Genomic DNA, 18,286 nt, shown 5'->3' with positions numbered 1-18,286 from the left:
CCATGTTTGACTCCTGTCCTGTTTTTAGCGCTGTTCCTACACCATGCAATACCAACTAGCCCGTCAACTCGCTCTCGTAGACCAGAAGACGTTTAGTCTTTTTCATCATGCTCCATCCCGACGAGACTTCCTTCCGTCGAACTCTTGGCTTCAAATTCTAAAGTAAGCAAGAAAAATAAAAAGAAAAAAATGCAACAATAGAAGCAGTAGCTACTGTTGGCTCTTTCTAGCCTATAACTTTAAGAAACCTTTTCAACTTAGTTTAATTATGTGAGCAGTGACCCACCTTTTTTCGTGCTAAATGTACAGGCAATTGGAGTTTAAAATTCCTCCCCACCGCACTAGAAACACGGACATAGAGAACTCGTTCGACCTCATCGCCCACGGGTCGGCGACGTAGACAGGAGCAGCTTGTTTCAGTCGACCTTTGGCGAGCGCTGCCTACGCGGGAAGCGTCTATAAATAGCAGCACGAGACGACAGTCGCCCGTTCGCCGCCGTCGCCGTGTCGAGCAGTCGTGGCCGAGTGGTTAAGGCGATGGACTAGAAATCCATTGGGGTCTCCCCGCACAGGTTCGAATCCTGTCGACTGCGCTGATTGTTTTCGGTTATTGAGCTGCATGTTTTTTTGCATATCCAGGCCTGGGGTAATGCCCGATATAGGCGACGAGAACCGACAACGCATCCCTCACCAGAACAGGATACGTCCACCCTGGTGTAGTACTTGGCCACAACCTTCTAAACTTAAGAGTCCGAAATCGAGTAGAGTGGGTGAGGGAACAAAAGGCGGGATAACTAGTCGAAATCGAAAGTAAACAATGGGCTTGGGCAGTGCATGTAATGCGAAATCAAAGATAACCGTAGGTCCTTAGGGCTAACCGTAAGAGAAGGCAAACGTGACAGGGGGCGGCAGAAAGTTAGGTGGCCAGATGAGATTAAAAAATCTGCGGGCATGCGAGGGGCACAGCTGGCAAAGGACATGATCAGTTGGAGAGATATGGGAGAGGCCTTGACCCTGCAGTGGGCGTAGTCAGGCTGTATATTATGATGAAGTTACTGTGGCCAAATTCAGGTTTTACTTGCCATCTTGCTCTTTCGACTGATTAGAAGGTTGAAACAGGCTTATATTAATGTTTCAACCGCACATTATTTAAGTAGTGCAGAAGAAAAATCCCCCAGAAAATTTGTCGAAAGTAAGAAGAAAAATAAACGAAGCCGACCAGAAGAAGACGGTTATTCTTTTTCATCATGCTCCACCCCGACCAGACGGGCTTCCGTTAAACTCTTGACTTCAACTTCTAAAGTAAGCAAGAAAGAAAAAGAAAAAAAGAAGAAATCCAACAATAGAAGCGGTACCTACTGTTGGCTCTTTCTAGCCTATAATTTTAAAAAACCTTTTCAACTTAGTTTAATTATGTGAGCAGTGACCCACCTTTTTTCGTGCTAAACGGGAAAGCAATATGAGTATTAAACTCATCCTCACCGAACTAGAAACGCGGTGAGGAAAACTGGTTTGGCTTGCTCGCCGATGGCTCTGCAGCTGGCCGCTGACGGCGACGTAGACAGGAGCCGCTTGTTTCAGTCGACCTTGGGCGAGCGCTGCCTACGCGGGAAGCGTCTATAAATAGCAGCACGAGACGACAGTCGCCCGTTCACCACTGTCGCCGTGTCAGGCAGTCGTGGCCGAGTGGTTAAGGCGATGGACTAGAAATCCATTGGGGTCTCCCCGCACAGGTTCGAATCCTGTCCACTGCGCAAATGAATTGTTTTGGTTATTTAGCTCAAATGTTTTTAGCGCCTCCTGCATTTCGCTATTCTCGACAACTCACCTGAGAGGCACTGCTTTCGCTCTCTTTTTATTAGAGGAGGAGAATGAGTAAGGGGGAATTATAATGGTTTTAATTCTCTTACTGGATGCACATCGGTGCGCTTGGGAGCTTTTCTTTGAGTGCAACGCTTGGTGATTTCATATTGCTTACAATAAAAGGGCACATGATAATTCCAACAAACTTTAATTCTAAGGACAAAATGATTCCGAGACTCTTTTTGGACGTGGTAATGGTTTGCGTTGCAGAAAAAATACAAATTATTTACAGAGCATATTCGATTTGAGAACTTTGCTATCGCGCGATTGAAACTCGATGTAAAGGCCCAAAAGGACTGTGTGATTGCCGTTGGAATTAAAAAGCGGTGCTGCGTATCCTTAAGGATTTCCGCAAAAAAAAAAAAACACTGCTGACGCAACGCGGTTTGCTTGCGAGAATGCCTGGGGTGGGAAGACCTACATAATTTCTTTTACATTTTGCAATTTTAAAAAGCTGCGTATTCAGTGAGGTAGCATGTTTTTCATTGGTATACAGTAACACATATGGAGACAGGAATACAACAAATGAGATCTTGGTGTACTTTTGACTTCTTGCACAACCATTAGCCTGCAGCCTTATTGGCTAATTCAATCGAAATTTTTTAGTCTGCCGTTTATAGTTACTGACTGCAGAGCGAATTATCAACTTTAGAGAGAAAATTTTAAGCGGTATTGCTTCAGGGCCATTAGTTAATGTTGTGTTCCTCCAGACCATTAAAGAACGCCCACAAATGAGGGCAATGGCGGAAAGACCCACCAGAAGAGCTAAGTGCCAGCTGATTTTTTTTATTATTACAATGGACAGTGTCGCTCCTTGTTTTCGCTTGTGTGCGCTTGTTAGTGGTGCACAGAAATTATTGCGTCTTTTGTCTTCTTTTATACTTTATCTAAGTTCACGATAGAGTCCCTCAATACTGAGTCAATATAATGCGTTTTCAGGCTGCCTCCGTAATATTTGACAGTCTGCGAGCGCCTCTTGTGGGCTTCCCCGTCACACGATGTTTCAGTAAACCTAGGTAGTAAAAGCATAAGGCATTTCTTCATCCTTATTTCAAAACACACATTTTCCAACATGACCCAGTACCAGAATTTTGACGTGCTTTTGAGAGAGCAGCCTTGTTTACGTTCCGGCGTTGCCAGCTTTATCTAGAAGGTTTTTGACAAGGAATAAATAAAATAGTTGCAGCCATATAAGCACTGTATGGCTCTCATTCACGGAATTGGGAACTCCTAGTGTAGGTGGATAATTTTATGAACATTATAAAATTTTTGTCATAGTTTCTTTCACAGTCCCGGGTGTAAGGATATGGCACGAGAATGCAACGTAACGCAACCCAGTGAAATGCAATGCAATGCAATGCAGCGCAAGAACGTAAGGACGTCACAGGAGTGATGTAAATAATCACTGTACGTTGTCAGCAACCACACAGGCCACCGACACCCAATTAACTGCTCATGTGAGCACAGTGGACGTGAAAACATCAGCGGACCTCTCAGACACTGATCTGATGCTTTGATGCCTAGCAGTTCAAACAACTCAGTATAGTAAGCGCCTGCCTCGCAGCTGGCGTGTGCGATTTTCAACCGCTTTTGCTACCTAAGTTTACTAAACCATCATGTGACGGGGAAGCCTGTAAGTGGCGCGCGCATACTGCCAATTATGAAGGAGGCAGCGTGAAATTATATCAAGAAAGCATTCTTGTCAGCGCAACCCCCAATTTGTGAAGGCGGCTTTGTCCAAGTGAACCTTATTGTAAATGTCTGTAGCAATTATCTTTCCATTCTTTTCCTGTGTCGTTTTTCTTGACAGCATTTTATTAACGCATCTTTATTTCAAATTTCTATTTCTTTTAGTTCTTTGTTCCGAACTTGATTCGGGACACATAAGCATAGCAATTATTCATTTTTAACAGTGTTCACAGACCACAGTGCTCAAGAGCTCACGGAACACTGGAAAAAAGGCCAGCCGCTACTTAATGACAACATTGTGCGCTTTCTAAAGAACGCCAATCTTGCAGATAGCACTAGGTCGGGCTGAGAAATGAACGCAAGTGTGTTTTGGCAACCAAATGCGACTGCAGCAGCCTCCCAACAACAATCGTTAAAGAAAAAAAATGTTCATAAATGAAGCCTACACGATAAAAATTCGGCAGAGTAGGAATGAAGTTGTGCAGAATGAATTTGGATTATGCAAGCACCATATTCTCGCTAGAAGTGCATCCAGAAATCCCCACATAACGAAATCTTTGTTTCTATAAGATGCTAAAACAAGCCTCCCCCCCCCCCCCCCCCCCCCAATGCTCTTTCATTGTATAAAGCGCTTCATTGTCTCGTACAGCAACTAGCGTTGTACAATGTTTAGACTACCTCTCGAAGTTTATGATCGCGGATTGTTCGAAAATTTCGCCATCGAACAAATATTGCGAACTTTGAGCTGTCGGCCATTGAAAACGTTATTTACTAGGCGGCCGGCGCAGACAAGTTTGTGATCAATGAGTAGCATTATATGTTGAAAAATGCAAGGGACGGCAAGATGAAGAATAATGGGCAGCTTGGGGCTGCCCCAAAGAACAACTGACTTCATCTAATACTGTGACGGTAAATGACCGCGTCGAAGGCAGGACATTTTGTACACCCCCAGATGAAAACATAAATGCAATGAGAAGAGATGCTACGTGAGCACCCACACGGCAATGACGGGAAGTGAGTCCGGTCGGGCTCCTATATTATGACCTGGTAATTGATAGGTCGAGGGGAGAGGAGGGCGGCAAAAATGAATTCGGTTGCCAGGAGGACGTTGCGGCCACTTGGCTGGCTCAGAGTGGGGATGGCGTGAGATTTTGAAATGATCGCGATAGAGTCAGATTCGTCTTCAGGCCACCCTAAAGGGCAAGCAATCGCTCTTTGCCTATATATTCAGCCCTTTTAGTCCAAGGGTACTTCCATAGCACGGAACGTTTGCCGAGGTCTCTCACCCTCCGAGAGAGGAACCCCTACATTGGCGACATTTGGTGTCCCCTCCCCTAAGCTATGTCCCCCCCCCCCCCTCCGCTCTCCCGCTACTTCATAGTACTAGAATGCCGACTTTGGCCGTTTTACTGTTTTCGCCCCCAGCAAGAATGTTGAACTCTCTTTGACCCCAGAGAATAACAGCCACAATCACCATCTTTTTCTGTCTTATCCCTGCCCTTCCTTCCACTTACTAAGGTGTGAGTGCCCGGAACCACATTCGGGCATTATACAGAGCGAGATGAAGCCGAGGCTACGGACCGTTACTCGGTTTGACAGCCGGGCGTTCCAAAGCCTCGATGAGTACTCGTCCATCAGGAGGCTAATTGTTGCAATGTATTTCGCCGATTCAAGCCAATTGATATGTTCGCCCAACTGCAGTGCCCCTGCGAGGCCCAGATCTACTCGGAATTTGAAACCAGCGCGCCGCGGTTGGGTGATACGACATTTGTACCGTAAGGAAGTTCTTGCGGCTTAGTCGGTTTAAACTTTTGGACTTTTACGGCTTGGGAACCCAGATTTCACGTAGCCTGTACAGACCCCTCGGGACCTGACCCGCATTTGGGAACAGGCAAAGTGGGCTCCAGGAGGCTGATAACTGCGGGCAGCACGCTCACAACTCTCCTCAGGATTCGGAACCCCTACAGAGTTGGCTCCGGTAGCGTTATTCCTACCGTTGGCGCAGCTGCTAAACACAACAGGGTACCGTAAATTATACTCAGTGTCTCCGACTGGAAGGGGGGACCACGTGCAGTTGCCAAGTCGGATTTTACAGACAGGACAGGCACAGAAGCGATTTAGTCTAAAATAGTACAATTATAAGCCATGTGCACCAGATTTTATGTGCTGTTCCGTAGTGAGCAAGCACCCTGTTAAGACTGGAGGCCACCGACCTAGAAGGAATTCCCCGTGAGCTGTCGGCAGGCGAGCAGAGTCAAAGAGGCTTCAGCTTAGAGCCATCAGGCAGTGTCGCCACAGCGGCTGTGTCAACAACGGAAGGGTTTCCCTCCTTCCGTGGGAGAAAGCGTTCGCCAACCAGCACCCTTGGTGAGGCGGAGGCTGAGTTGCGAGGTCACTCGGAGTTAATTGCATCGTTGGAGGAAGAAGCCTTTTCGCCCGTACGGAATGACGACGGCGAAAGGGAGGTGTCATTCGTTTCGCACGGTGCTCTGATCTGTCGGGAAACGAACTCTTTCTCTTCCCTGGACTTGCTCCGCTCATTCCCTGTCGTTCGCTTTCCCGCGATGCACCCTCCCTAGGCAGTAACATTAAATAACAAGGGAGGGCGCTGGCGTCGCAGCGACATGAGCGCCACGGGTGGCTTGATTGCTGCGCGCGCGCGCGGGGATACGACTCCCTCTTCGGTTCGCGAATTCAACTTGCGCGAACGTTCCGGCGCGGCACTTCGCTCTCCGCAAGCGGGGCGAGGCCTCGTGGTGGGAACATTCTCCCGCCAGCTCGTGCCGTCCGGTTTTGGCATATTTTGTTGCTAGCTGGTGTTATTGATGTTGTAGCGATAAATGTCTTGTTTATGTCAGTCAGTGTCGTTCCTTTGTTTCCCTCAGAGCAAGGCCCGCTGTGGTCACCATGCGGACGCGGTCACGGGGGAGGGGGTTGCAGCGGCTTTAAACTGTGTCAGCCGCAGTTAAGAGTGGAGAAGGTATTTATTATCCCCTTATTAAAAACCACGTATCCTGAAGTGTCTAAGAGCGGCTGCCGTCCTCTTCCGTTTCCACGAAGCGCCGGGTTTCAAGTTGGTGACCTTGCTGGGCTCGGTGCTTCACTTTAATCCCGGTTAAGAAGCGCTGCATCCATGGCCGGTTATTCATGGTGCTGCATTTCAGTCCGCCACCAGCGGCAAAGCTGGGAGATAGTGACAGGATCGCTATCGGAAGTGCGGGCCCTCGCCATCGTAACCGCTGCGAGAGGGCAACGGTGCCGCTTTGTGCTGTGGGTGGCATATGGAAACAACCAACCGTATTTATCCTGCCAACGGCATGTGTGCTGGATCTTATGATTTTTTCTTCTATCATACGTACTCCTGAAAATGTGTATAATAAAACCTTCCAAACTAATCCCTCGTCACATCACAATAGCAGCCTTACGAGCAGGGGCTCGAGGCGCTCGACCTGGCTGGGATGGCCCAGTCGTACCAAGGGCTCACATTTAAAAACCCTCACATGATAGCGAGGTAGACTGAAAAAGTAGCGGAGGTGTCTAGGCTACAACAGAAATGTGTGACGTCGCATTCTGTTTTCTGCACAAAAGCGGAATTGCGGTGCCGCTGACACACTACGCCATTTGTAGGCTTTGTAAATTGTTTTGCTACCTATTGCATTCTGAAGTAAGCCAGCTTATCTGTCGTCGTCCTTTTCATTTAATTCAGTTGGAAGTCAGCGCTTGTATGTCTGTTCTCTCTGTTTTCCTTCATGCCTAACCTTGCGTATGGAGCTGTAGACCTTTAGTCAACGGTATCCAGTTTGGCATGGGCTATGAAAGAGAAGTAGGCGCATTTTGTGACATGACATTTGTACTTATACAGAATTCAGGTGGGCCTCAGAACGGGCATTTTGAGTGGGAGGTGGTGGTAAACCTCTTTTGTCAGTTTGGTCTAAAGGGAGCTTAAAATATCGACTCAAAACTCTCCCTCACTCTGCTTCGATGAAGAAACTGTTTGATCAGTGTTCCATGCTGAGATTATTTCCCAAAAATGTTTTCGGGGTCATGTCAGGAAAGTCGCATATTTGTGCTCCTGTTTTTGCTGCACAGGAGCACTACAATCAGCCCACATGAAAGTAAAAAATAGATAGACTGGCTACCTAATTGCTCGTCGTGATGGCTTATCCTGTTTCATGCTTGGCACTAGATTATGCACAGTAGTGGCCGAAATGTACTTGAGGGAGCCAAAGCCTAAGAGAAGGCCATCGATGCACGGAGGTGAGGATATACGCAGCCAGTGGATTGAAGCCCAGGCAAGACAAATGCTGGCACACCACAGCTTTCTTACCCGGTCAAGCCTACGCGGCGCGTATGCGGCTTGGTATTATGAAAAGGATTGAACCCGTGGATTACTGTACGGCTCACCTGTGGTATTTATGTTGCGAGAATATTAAAAAAAGGTTCATGTGGAAGCCACGAAGCAGGACTTGTTTCCCGTATCAGCTATACCTCGACTTAAAAAAAAATCATGTAGGCGAAGAGCTGTAGTTTTCATGACTGAACATGTTTTGAGCCTGCCAGCCACCACGTCGCCTCGCGTGCAAGGCGGCCGGCAGCGACATCATCACAGTGGGTGGGCGCCACTCGTAAGAGTGCGTCTTCTGAAAAGCATTTGCCGGGGTGTACACGTTTTTTATCCGACTACAGTACACGAACAGTGAAATCAGCTCAGCCCTTAATCACAGAGAATCTCCGGAAGTGCTTGTTTCAAGCGTGCGTGTTGTGCTAATTGTGTCCTACAAGGCATGAAACGCTTTCGCCGCAAAGTAACGCGGACATCATCCGGAAATCGCCGTGGACCTGAAGGCGAATACGGAGCCGAACATGACGCCGAACTTATCCCAAATATTACATAAGCTCCCGCGGGAATGACGTGCAGTGGTAAGAAAAAAAAACACCGCCGTGCAGCCTCGAACGAGATTCGATCCAGAGGCCGTACAACAAAAAAATGAGCTTCGGTTCCCGGAGTAGTAGTAGTAGTATTAATAATAATAATAATAATTGGTTTTGGGGGAAAGGAAGGAAATGACGCAGTATCTGTCTCATATATCGAAGGACACCTGAACCGCGCCTTAAGGGAAGGGATTATTATTAGACCACTAGTATTAGACCACTATGTCTTTTTCACAGCCTCTCGTGCTGCGTGTTCCAACTGGTAATGGAGGCAAAACGCTAAGGCGCCCGTGTGCTGTGCGATGCCAGTGCACGTTAAAGATCCCCAGGTGGTCGAAATTATTTCGGAGCCCTCCACTACGGCACCTCTCTCTTTGCCGGAGTATTAGACCACTATGTCTTTTTCGCATCCTCTCGTGCTGCGTGTTCTAACTGGTAGCCTTGAATGCTATGGGCTGGAAATCTCCGTCTCAGCCATTGTTCGTGCGTTTGATCTTCGTTGCCAAAACTTGCTCATGCGACTGAAGGCCTGAAGAGCTTTACGGGGAGTGAGATAGTGAAAGCAGCTGAAGACCCTGAACGTATCGGCAAGCTCTCAGAAAACAAGCGGCTCAACGGCGGGGCACGAAGGGTATCAAAGGTAGCGTAGGAAGCAAAGGGCTCCTTCCAACCTTGAAAGCAGCCAGCACTATGGACACTGCCCAGCTCGGAGTAAACAGGTGAGCGAAAGTGGGAGCGTGTGGAGTAGAGAAAAGACATGACGAGTACCCGGGTGCAGATACCACCATCCATAAGCCGACCTCGGACAGGTACGCCTTCATGCAATCCTGCAATGCATTTCATACTTACAAGTACTCTCGACGGTGAGGCACACTGAACTGTTTTATTTTGTGCAAATTTCTCTAGCCGCTGCATTCAAGCACTATCAAAATGAAATTAAATGCGGGCAAGAGAGTTCAACTGAAAAACTTGAAGACGTTACAGTAGGAAGGCAGAATGCTAGAGCGGGTGATTCTTGCGTGAAGGGCGTAAACGCCGCTTTTTTGAATCGCTAATTGGACACACCTGTGTTTCCTCTGTAGCCGCTAGTATCTTTGATCGTGCTTGTATGTCATTTGTCGTGTTAGAGTTTCATTTGACGGCGATGACACGTTGCTGGGCGAGCTGGTGACTTAGCAGTGGGAACGACCACCGCTAAAATAAACGCCACAGAAAAACAACAGACACACACGAGCGCTAACTGGCAACTCAGGTGCATTTATTTTGCGAGCGCATAAATACGTGACAACGTAACTTCCGCAGCAACAGAAAAAGCATGCATTGATGAACTCGATCAATAAATGCATTCGTTTGGCAGTGAGCTCTTATACCGCTTTTATTTACGCTGTGTTGTTACACAATTCTCGACTCGCAATTTTCAGTTTTGTCTTCGAATTTTTATTGTTTTTACGCATGCGTCGTTTTGATTTGCTTCGCGCTCTTTCTTGTTTTCTCGCATTGAAAAGCTTATTGTTACACGTTGAATTTACTTGGTGAAACCCATTCCCACCTAAAGTCTAGTTAGAGGCAGGCCGTAAAAAATAAATAAATTGTTACGAAGTTTTCGAGCGGCGGCAATGGCGCTCGAGTAGTGAACGACACGGTCGTACCATGCAGAAGACACCAGGTTTATTCACACGCGTGAATATAAAGGAAAGTAAAGGGTAGAGGGAAAGCGTGAAAAAGATCAAGGAAAGATTGCGCTCATGCGCATTAGAGGGAATAGCTTGGTCGTCAAGTTCACGAGTTACAGCATAAATAAATAAATAAATAAATAAATAAATAAATAAATAAATAAATAAATAAATATGCAATCATCACAAGGGAAACTAGTTTCTTCTCGTGTCCTGAGTGGGTAAAAGCAGTGGCTAGGAAAGACAGTTGCGCGTCCTCCAACTTTGCTCCGGGGGCTGGCACTTATTTCGCTGAATCTCAGCGAATAAGACTGGGAATGGTGCAGAAGAAATCCTTCCAGATTTCTTCGATACATTTGCTATATTTGAGAAGGCGCCAAGCACCAAAGGGATGCAAGAAAAACTACAGCGGGGACTCGCCTCCCGTGAGCCTTGAAGACGACCTGGACGGTGTGTGGTGCGCCGTTGCGGTGGCGTTCCGTGGTGGCGGAGTGATTCCTGCGTCCCGGAGTGTTCTTACACAGGGGCTCGTACGACAGCGGCTCATAGTTGCGTACGAACCGGTTTAGCACTCGCGCTGCGCGACACCCTCGGTAGATCATGTGCGTCAGTGAGAATAGAAACATATTTGTAAGGGCCCTCGGCTCTGCCTTCAAGTGTCATTGTGCATTAAGTACTGAGAAATACGATGCCATTCCCAGGTCACCCAGCATTCGATGCCCGGGGAGGATGTGAGGAGCGGTGACTAACAGGACAGTTGCAGTAGATATCATTATACGCACAGGACTGCTGATACATTGCAGCTTCTCGTACTACACTCAGATAGACATTTCATAATGCCATCGCAGAGTGCTTATCATTAGAACATTACACGCTTCACTTACGCAGTAACCAGCGAAGAATTCCAAGCAGGCCTGCCTTGCATGAGCAGCTGGTGTAATGTGTGGTAAGCTATCTGCGGCGTTGACAATAACCTCGTTCCTCGCTATAAGTAGCAGCCGAAGTACCCACTGCATATTGTAGGCTATGAAAGTATTGCTTTCAAAATTTATTCTTCAAACGACCCGCAAAAAAAAGTAAAATTTGTGAAAGCCTGAAAGTTTCGCGTGTAGTGAAAGTTTCCAGGTTTTTCAAACACCTCGTGTGTCAGAAACAGGAACTTTAAACGGATATATTACATGCAGAAGCTTGTGTCTAATTTATTAATCCCATCATTTCTGGAAACTGCGGGCCCATTACTTTTTTAAAAGCGAATAAACCTTACTGCCTCAGGTTTGCATAGTTTCGGCGCAAGCAGTATAATCTATGCCGAATACATCCGAGCTGTATTCTTTCTTTTTGGATGTGTATTGAAGTACAGGCACTGCAGGCATGCTTATCCTGTAAAGGCCGCTGTGTATTGCTGCGTTCTCCCTTGGTCTTCTGATATCAACCACTTCTTGCCCTGGTGTGGCTTTCGGCACTTACCCGCCCGTATCTCATTGGCTGAGAAGGACTACGACGGCGACGAAGGAGGCAGCTGGGCTGTTTGGTTTCTACTTAAGCTGCACTTTCATCCTATGTTGTTGTTGTTGTTGTTATCCTGATACAATGGAACATGTCCACACAGCGGTATCAGCCGAGAATTGGGGCGCACTGAGAGTTTTTCAGATGAATCATGTCATGGACGAAAATGAAACGAATGCTGGGGAGGAGCGAAGTAAACCAAAAGAAGAAACACGGAAATAAAACGCGCTGTTACCCCAGGTACCCCGACATTCACAGGAACATAATAATTCAAGACCGTTATTAAGCTATAGGGAATTTCTCCAACATTTGATTAACGAAGAAAGTAAACGCCGAACCGCACAAAAATCCAATCAGCGAGCAAGGGGTCATCCTAAGGAAACTGCAATCATCATCATCATCAGCCTGACTACACCCACTGCAGGGCAAATGCCTCTCCCATGTCTCTCCAATTAACCCTGTCCTTTGCCAGCTGCGCCCACCCTATGCCTGCGAACTTCCTAATCTCATCCGCCCACCAAACCTTTTGCCGCCCCCTGCTACGCAATTGCAATGGAATATTTATATAAAACCCATCAAATTCAGCTATTTGTTTCCAAATGCGTACGATCCGCATGGCGCCTTCTGCGGTGAAGTGACTGGCTTATACCATATGATATGGGCATGCTAGAAAAACCCAGATATACCAGAACTCAATAACCCAACAACTGAGGACTGGGAGGCGGCGCTGTCCAGCTCACATTCGGAGGACCAGCTTTCGCTGGTGAACTTGGCAAGGGCGGCAGCAAAAGCCAATGGGCTCCTGCATTGAGGGCCCACGCGACCATTCTATACATTAAACGTTTCTCTCTCTCTCTCTCTCTATTTCGAAATTGCCGCCGAGGAAAACAAAAACAGGAGAGAAATAATTTTTTATATATTTAAGACAACGTTATGGTTACTTTTTTTAAAAAATGTGTAATTAACCACATTTCTTTGTAAAGTACAATGGTTCTTAACCAAAAAATAATGTTCGTGTTCCCTCACAGCAGCGGGCAGTGGATCTTATGCCACCACTCTGAATACTCTGCGGCTTGCTTGCTGTTGCCGGCTGCTGCCGACTTTGGTCGGCGTACTATCTCGTGACTTCGTTTCCTGCGGCTGCTCCCCTTCTAAGTGCATGATTACTTTTTGTCCTCGCGCTACGTTCTAGTCGGCTTCGTGCGCGCGCTTGTTTTATGCCATACAAGGCACCGTTCCAGTCGCACGCTTTTTTGTAGCTCCCTTCTCAGAGTGGGCGAGGTTCACGCGAAGGGCTGGCGCTCCGTAAGAAAGTGTTAAAGTGAGCAGTGGAGCACAGCTGTTATCACATTGCAGTGGTAGAGTGTTACAGTCGCTTTGGTACTCTCGAATGCCGTTGCCATTGATTGCCTACACCAGACAGAAAGGCGTCTTATAACGTCGTCAGAGATGTCAGATGTGACATTCGGATGATCGCTTGGTAGTTTGTGCAAAAGCGCATGTTCCGTACTGAATCCTGGAGTGGGACTGGATGATTCTGCTTTGTGATGACTAAACGGATCGAAATACTGCATGGTAATTAGTTGCGCTTGTGGTGTGGAAACACTGAGATCAACATGCACTTGTCAGTGATTTGAACAATACGTATGCTTTATAGCGTTCTAAGTATTGGAAACGCTTTTATAATGGAGATATCTGTCACCCTATCCTTTACAAATGCGAAGTGAATGCTGTCTTGAATGTTTCGCTACACACATGTTCCTCAGCGCTGAAAATTTCAAAGAAAAGAATTATGCACATACTGCGTTTTGTAGATGTTATCATGATGGAAAACTTCCAGTTTATATTGCTTTATTTCTCACATATCACAAAAAGAGAGTGTTATACATCGCATATCATGACCCGTTATAAAATATCGCTAGCTCAGGTGTCATTTCTCTTCGTGCGTTAGGCACGGACATGTCTGTACAAAAATAACTTGTTTTTTTGAAATCTTCCTTGGCAGTCTCCTGGAGCATGTGGTTTATTTTTATTTATTTATTTAAGATACCCTCAGGGCGATACGAAATTATAGAGGGGAGTGGTTATACAAATTAACAAAACATAGATGTAAGCATAATATTACAGAAGGTTGCTAGTTATACAATGTTAGCTATATGCGTTCTTGAAATAAACGGTGATCATTAATCAGTGCCAGTGATGCGGCGAGGTGGCTTCATTCCTCGGATTTCCGGGGTAAAAACGAACTAAAGTAGGTTTTCGTTCTGCAGAATGGTTGTGGGCGTGATCCATGCTTGGCGACACGTATTGTCGGGGTGAAATAAGTTCTTCGCGCTGGTAAGAAGGGTGAAAAAGATTATGAAAGCGGCGGAGACGAGGCGTTCTACGACGAGACGCAAGGAATGGCAGGCCGAGACTAGCCTTCATGCTGGTTATGCTTGCTGTTGTAGTTAGAGAGAATGAATCGAGGTGCTGTATTTTGGACCATCTCAAGTGGGTGCGTTAAGTTCGGGTGATAAGGATCCCACATTGATGATGCGTGCTCGAGTTTAGGTAAAATGAGTGTTTTATACAGTAAAAGTTTCAGAGCTAAAGGTGCTTTACCAAAGTTACGGCGAAGGTATCCTGGAGTTTTACTGGCGTTGTTAACGACATGTGCAACATGAGCAGTCCAGGTAAGGTCATTAGTAATGTGAACGCAAAGGTATTTGTACGAGTGTACAGAGTGCAGACAAGTCGTCAAGGTGATAAGAGCGCAAGTTATTAGTATGCTGCAACAAAGGCAGCGGCCGCAAACCATGCCGACAAAACTGGCGCAATTTAGGTCACGTAGGCGCTTACCTTGAAACCCGCCGATAAAAACGCAAAGCCCCTAGTGACCATGCGGCCATGTTTAGATATTAGCACGTCTTTAACGCGAATGATAAAAATGGCTCAGATGGAGATGGGGATAGAGGTAGGCGAGATGTTGCAAGCAGGAGCCACCAGCCGGGACCGCGAACTGGCTTTAAAAAATAAATGGAATAATGTTGAGGGCATGGCTGCAGGTGTAAAGTTCGCGCTTTTGTCTTTATGGCTAGCGGAAGCACGCTAACCTCGCTTCACGGCACCAATGTCGGACATTGCTGATAGCGTAGGCATCGAACAAAACACGGCTGATAGCGGAGGCATCGAGCAGAGCCCTGTTTCGTAGCGTCATACACGGCCAGTGGTATGGCTTGGCCTATTGACATCGCTTTTTCTTTCTTGTTGCCGAATGTGCGTGCAAGGCTGTTGTGCTTTACGCACTTTCCGGCAAGTGCTGGGGCTCCGTACAACACGTTTCCGAAATAAGGCTGTCACTTGCCTGTCGCATTGCTTGTAAGACACTTGTCGTTGGGCGTGTGGCTGTGTTTTTAACTTTGTGCGACAAATTACACGAGTGTTCAAAGACAAGAACGCCACGGGGTTTGCAAATATTGTGCTGTGCGATGTCAGTGCGCGTTAAACATCACCAGGTGGTCGAAATTATTCCGGAGCCCCCCACTACGGCACCTCTTTCTTCTTTTCTTCTTTCACTCCCTCCTTTATCCCTTCCCTTACGGCGCGGTTCAGGTGTCCAACGATATATGAGACAGATACTGCGCCATTTCCTTTCCCCAAAAACCAATTATTATTATTATGACACTTAGTGCGCTGTCTCCACTCTACGAATCTCTTCAATGTTTACTCTGGCAAGCTGCAATGCTGCGGGAGACAATTCTAGTGATACAATAGAGTGGTGCGTCTCGGTGGACTTTCTACGCAAATACAGTAGGTGTATTGCATTTGTTCTCTTGCTTTGCTACCTCTGTTGCTACTTGCACGAGGAATAAGCAGTGGAATGAAGTTTTTTAGCGTAATACAAAATATGATAAGCAAAAACTAACCATCCATCGATCTACATACCTGCTAAAATATTTAGCCAAAAGTTTCCCTCGTACGGATATTTGCGCCTGCATGAGCTGCCTCATTTACTTTGGTCTAGAAGAGCAATTATTTTATGTTTTCTGAGAATATAACTGTGCTTTTGACTTAGCCAAAGCACTCGGGCCGGCAAGGATAAGAAATTAGGGTGAATGGTACATATTTAGGTGCAATTTATGCCAGGAATTTAAGAGCGTTCTGGGCATGACGCTTATTAGCATATTCACGAAGTGATGCCTGTTTGCGCCGCGGCAAATTAAAGGTTTTTTTCTAGTCTGAAATGACCGCAGCATGGTGTGGAATCCAATTGTGTTTCCTTGCTTAAATCGCACAAGTCAACACAATGACCTATCAAACTGTGTTTCCAGCGCATGCATGCAGAGCTTCAAGGAGGGCACTTCGAAATAGCGTCATTCAATAGTGGCTATAAAAGGACACTCCAGTTTAGGTTCTTCCGAATACCAAATAAACGTGAAGACGATGATGCTTACATTTATCTCCTAATAGGGCAGATGTCTATGCAGATACTTTACCTATACATTCGCTTTCAGAATTCGTCACTCGCAGTTGCTATTCCGATTTATTTTCTCTCTTAGCCGCACAGATTACGCTGAGTATTCAAGCACACGCTCGCGTCTGTCACTACACATTCCCCTTTCCGCTTTGTTTTTGGCGCTAACTCGTAGCGTGTTTATGCGTAATTTGACGCCTTTCTTCTGACACCCGTGCACCGAAAATCCATGGTTAAACATTTTGCACAAGGCAGTGAATGAGCTGAAATATTTCATAAATTCTGCGGCAACAATTGCTCACCTCAAATTTTTTTTTCGCCCATGTGCCATTTTTTTTTTGTGCACTGAAATATGTGGTGCATTTGTACCTTCAAGTGTTTCGTCGCATTTCTGCGAGCACAACTTTCTGGGCTTTGCCGAAACTGTCCTGCTATTAAAGTTGCTGCGTTCAACTCATCCTGCAACTCGTAATCAGAACGGTTACGCTTAGCAATCACGTCACTCGTGAGTCGCCGACTACCCGATATAAGTATACCTCACTGCCCTTCGACGGGGCTTTCGAAACAATGTTTTCCTTTGCAAGTTTCTTTCGGCTTTAAATATTCTTTGTTATCACCCATACTGCATATTGCCGCGAAGCCTGTGTCTGTTTTTAGAGGCATCAGATGCGGGATAAGTTTTACCTTCGCGAGTGCCACTTGTGACGTGTAATGGTGAGAGCTTTGTACACAGTTGCTCAGTGTCGTTTGGCGAGCAGTTTCGCTGCTAATCCAATGCCAATTGAGGCTCGTTGTTATCTTATCTTGATAAACCGCGCTCTCTGAATATTTTATCTTCTGCAGGGACGCTCGCACACTTGAGAGCGAGCTGGACTGCATCCCGCCAACTGCGTCGACAAGGCTGTGCCTGGGGTCTTCCATTACAGAAGCCAAGTCATATCTGACTTTCCAAAACGGTGCGTTTGTGCTACTGTTCTTTACAACGTTTTTTTTTTAAATATTAGGAACACTCTGCGGGCTTCATGGCAGACAGTCAAGTTTAATGTCTTATGCATGCTACGCAAAGTCTATTTTTTCTCGGCTCACGTAAACAAAAACACGTTGCCCGAAGCCAGGGCCCGGTTCTGGACCACTGCAAAGTAAGGCAGCGATTATGCGTCTGAACAGTGCCATTGCACTCGTACTGTCTGCTGCGCCAGGACGAAAACTTTGCTGTGATACCACCCCATGGCCTCGTGTATATTTTTTTCGTGTATATTTAGTTTTTTATCTCATATCTGCCTGTCTCTTAGAGAGAAATTGCAGAAAGTGTTTCCGTGCGGCTTGCATAGAAATAAGGTTCTCGTTTCCTCTGGATGGATGGGTGTGGCTGAATCCTTTAAATCGGGTGGTGGTTCAAGTCAACTAGCCATGACTAATGAAATTTTACTCTTGTCTTGATTTTAGCCACCAGTAAGATAACCTCCTTTTCCTTCACTGTCCCAAAGCCCCAATATTGTTCTCTGGCCAGCAAAGCCACCTAATGGCATTGAATACCGTTTTTACCCTTTCGCGCGTAGTAGGACAGGATTGCTTTCCTACTTGAATCTGACAATTTGGCCCGGCAAAATTGTTCAACCACGTACGCGTCCGCTTCGTACGACAGAACAATATACTACTTTGAAAGCGCATTGCGTAAACTGAAATCAAACATGATTGTCTCATATAGAGTAATGATTGACAGCGCAAACAAAACAGAAAATCAGGGTATGACTGTGTTAAGTGACCCCGCGAAGGAGATGCGAGAAGAAGGTTGATTTATGAAGCATTAAGCAATGGAAAAAAAAAGCGGATCGCGCGCTTTGCTGCCGTTGAGAAATGGCCGTTCTTTTCCAAGCAGTGTCTGGATATAGTGCCTAGAATATTCTAGGCAGTATAGTCTGGAGGCCCCCAAACAGCACAGGTAACCGGCCCAATGTTGGAATAGGATGGTTTCACACTGGTCCTTTGCAGGACCGGCCTTTGCCCAGCCACCAGCGCGGGCCGACTACCAGCGCGAGCCCGCTACCAGCGCGGGCCGGGTACGCTTAGCTTGAAAGCGAGTTTTTACTGGGTAGATCTTACACGGCGTATACCTGAGTGTAGAGTCCTTTACAAGGACCGCTAGGTTGAGGCATATGCGCGCGCT

General features: G+C 46.5%; 1 protein-coding gene and 2 non-coding genes across 3 annotated transcripts in view; all 3 read left to right on the top strand.

The window, feature by feature from the left end:
• Positions 1-511: 511 nt before the first annotated feature.
• On the top strand, positions 512-593 carry TRNAS-AGA (transfer RNA serine (anticodon AGA)). Its single transcript has one exon. It is a non-coding gene; the product is annotated as a tRNA-Ser (tRNA).
• A 1,079-nt stretch (positions 594-1,672) lies between these two features.
• Positions 1,673-1,754, top strand: TRNAS-AGA (transfer RNA serine (anticodon AGA)). The gene has a single exon. It is a non-coding gene; the product is annotated as a tRNA-Ser (tRNA).
• A 7,438-nt stretch (positions 1,755-9,192) lies between these two features.
• The window catches only part of LOC144099422 (uncharacterized), an 89,876-nt gene continuing 80,782 nt past the window's right edge, over positions 9,193-18,286 (top strand). Inside the window, exons 1-2 of the mRNA XM_077632716.1 lie at positions 9,193-9,293; positions 16,963-17,075. The gene's annotated coding sequence lies outside the window, so the exon portion shown is untranslated. The remainder of the gene's footprint in view (positions 9,294-16,962; positions 17,076-18,286) is intronic.

The sequence above is a fragment of the Amblyomma americanum genome, chromosome 7 (genome assembly GCF_052857255.1).
Source record: "Amblyomma americanum isolate KBUSLIRL-KWMA chromosome 7, ASM5285725v1, whole genome shotgun sequence".
Lineage (NCBI taxonomy): Eukaryota > Metazoa > Arthropoda > Arachnida > Ixodida > Ixodidae > Amblyomma > Amblyomma americanum.
This window is presented reverse-complemented; position numbering and strand designations above follow the sequence as displayed.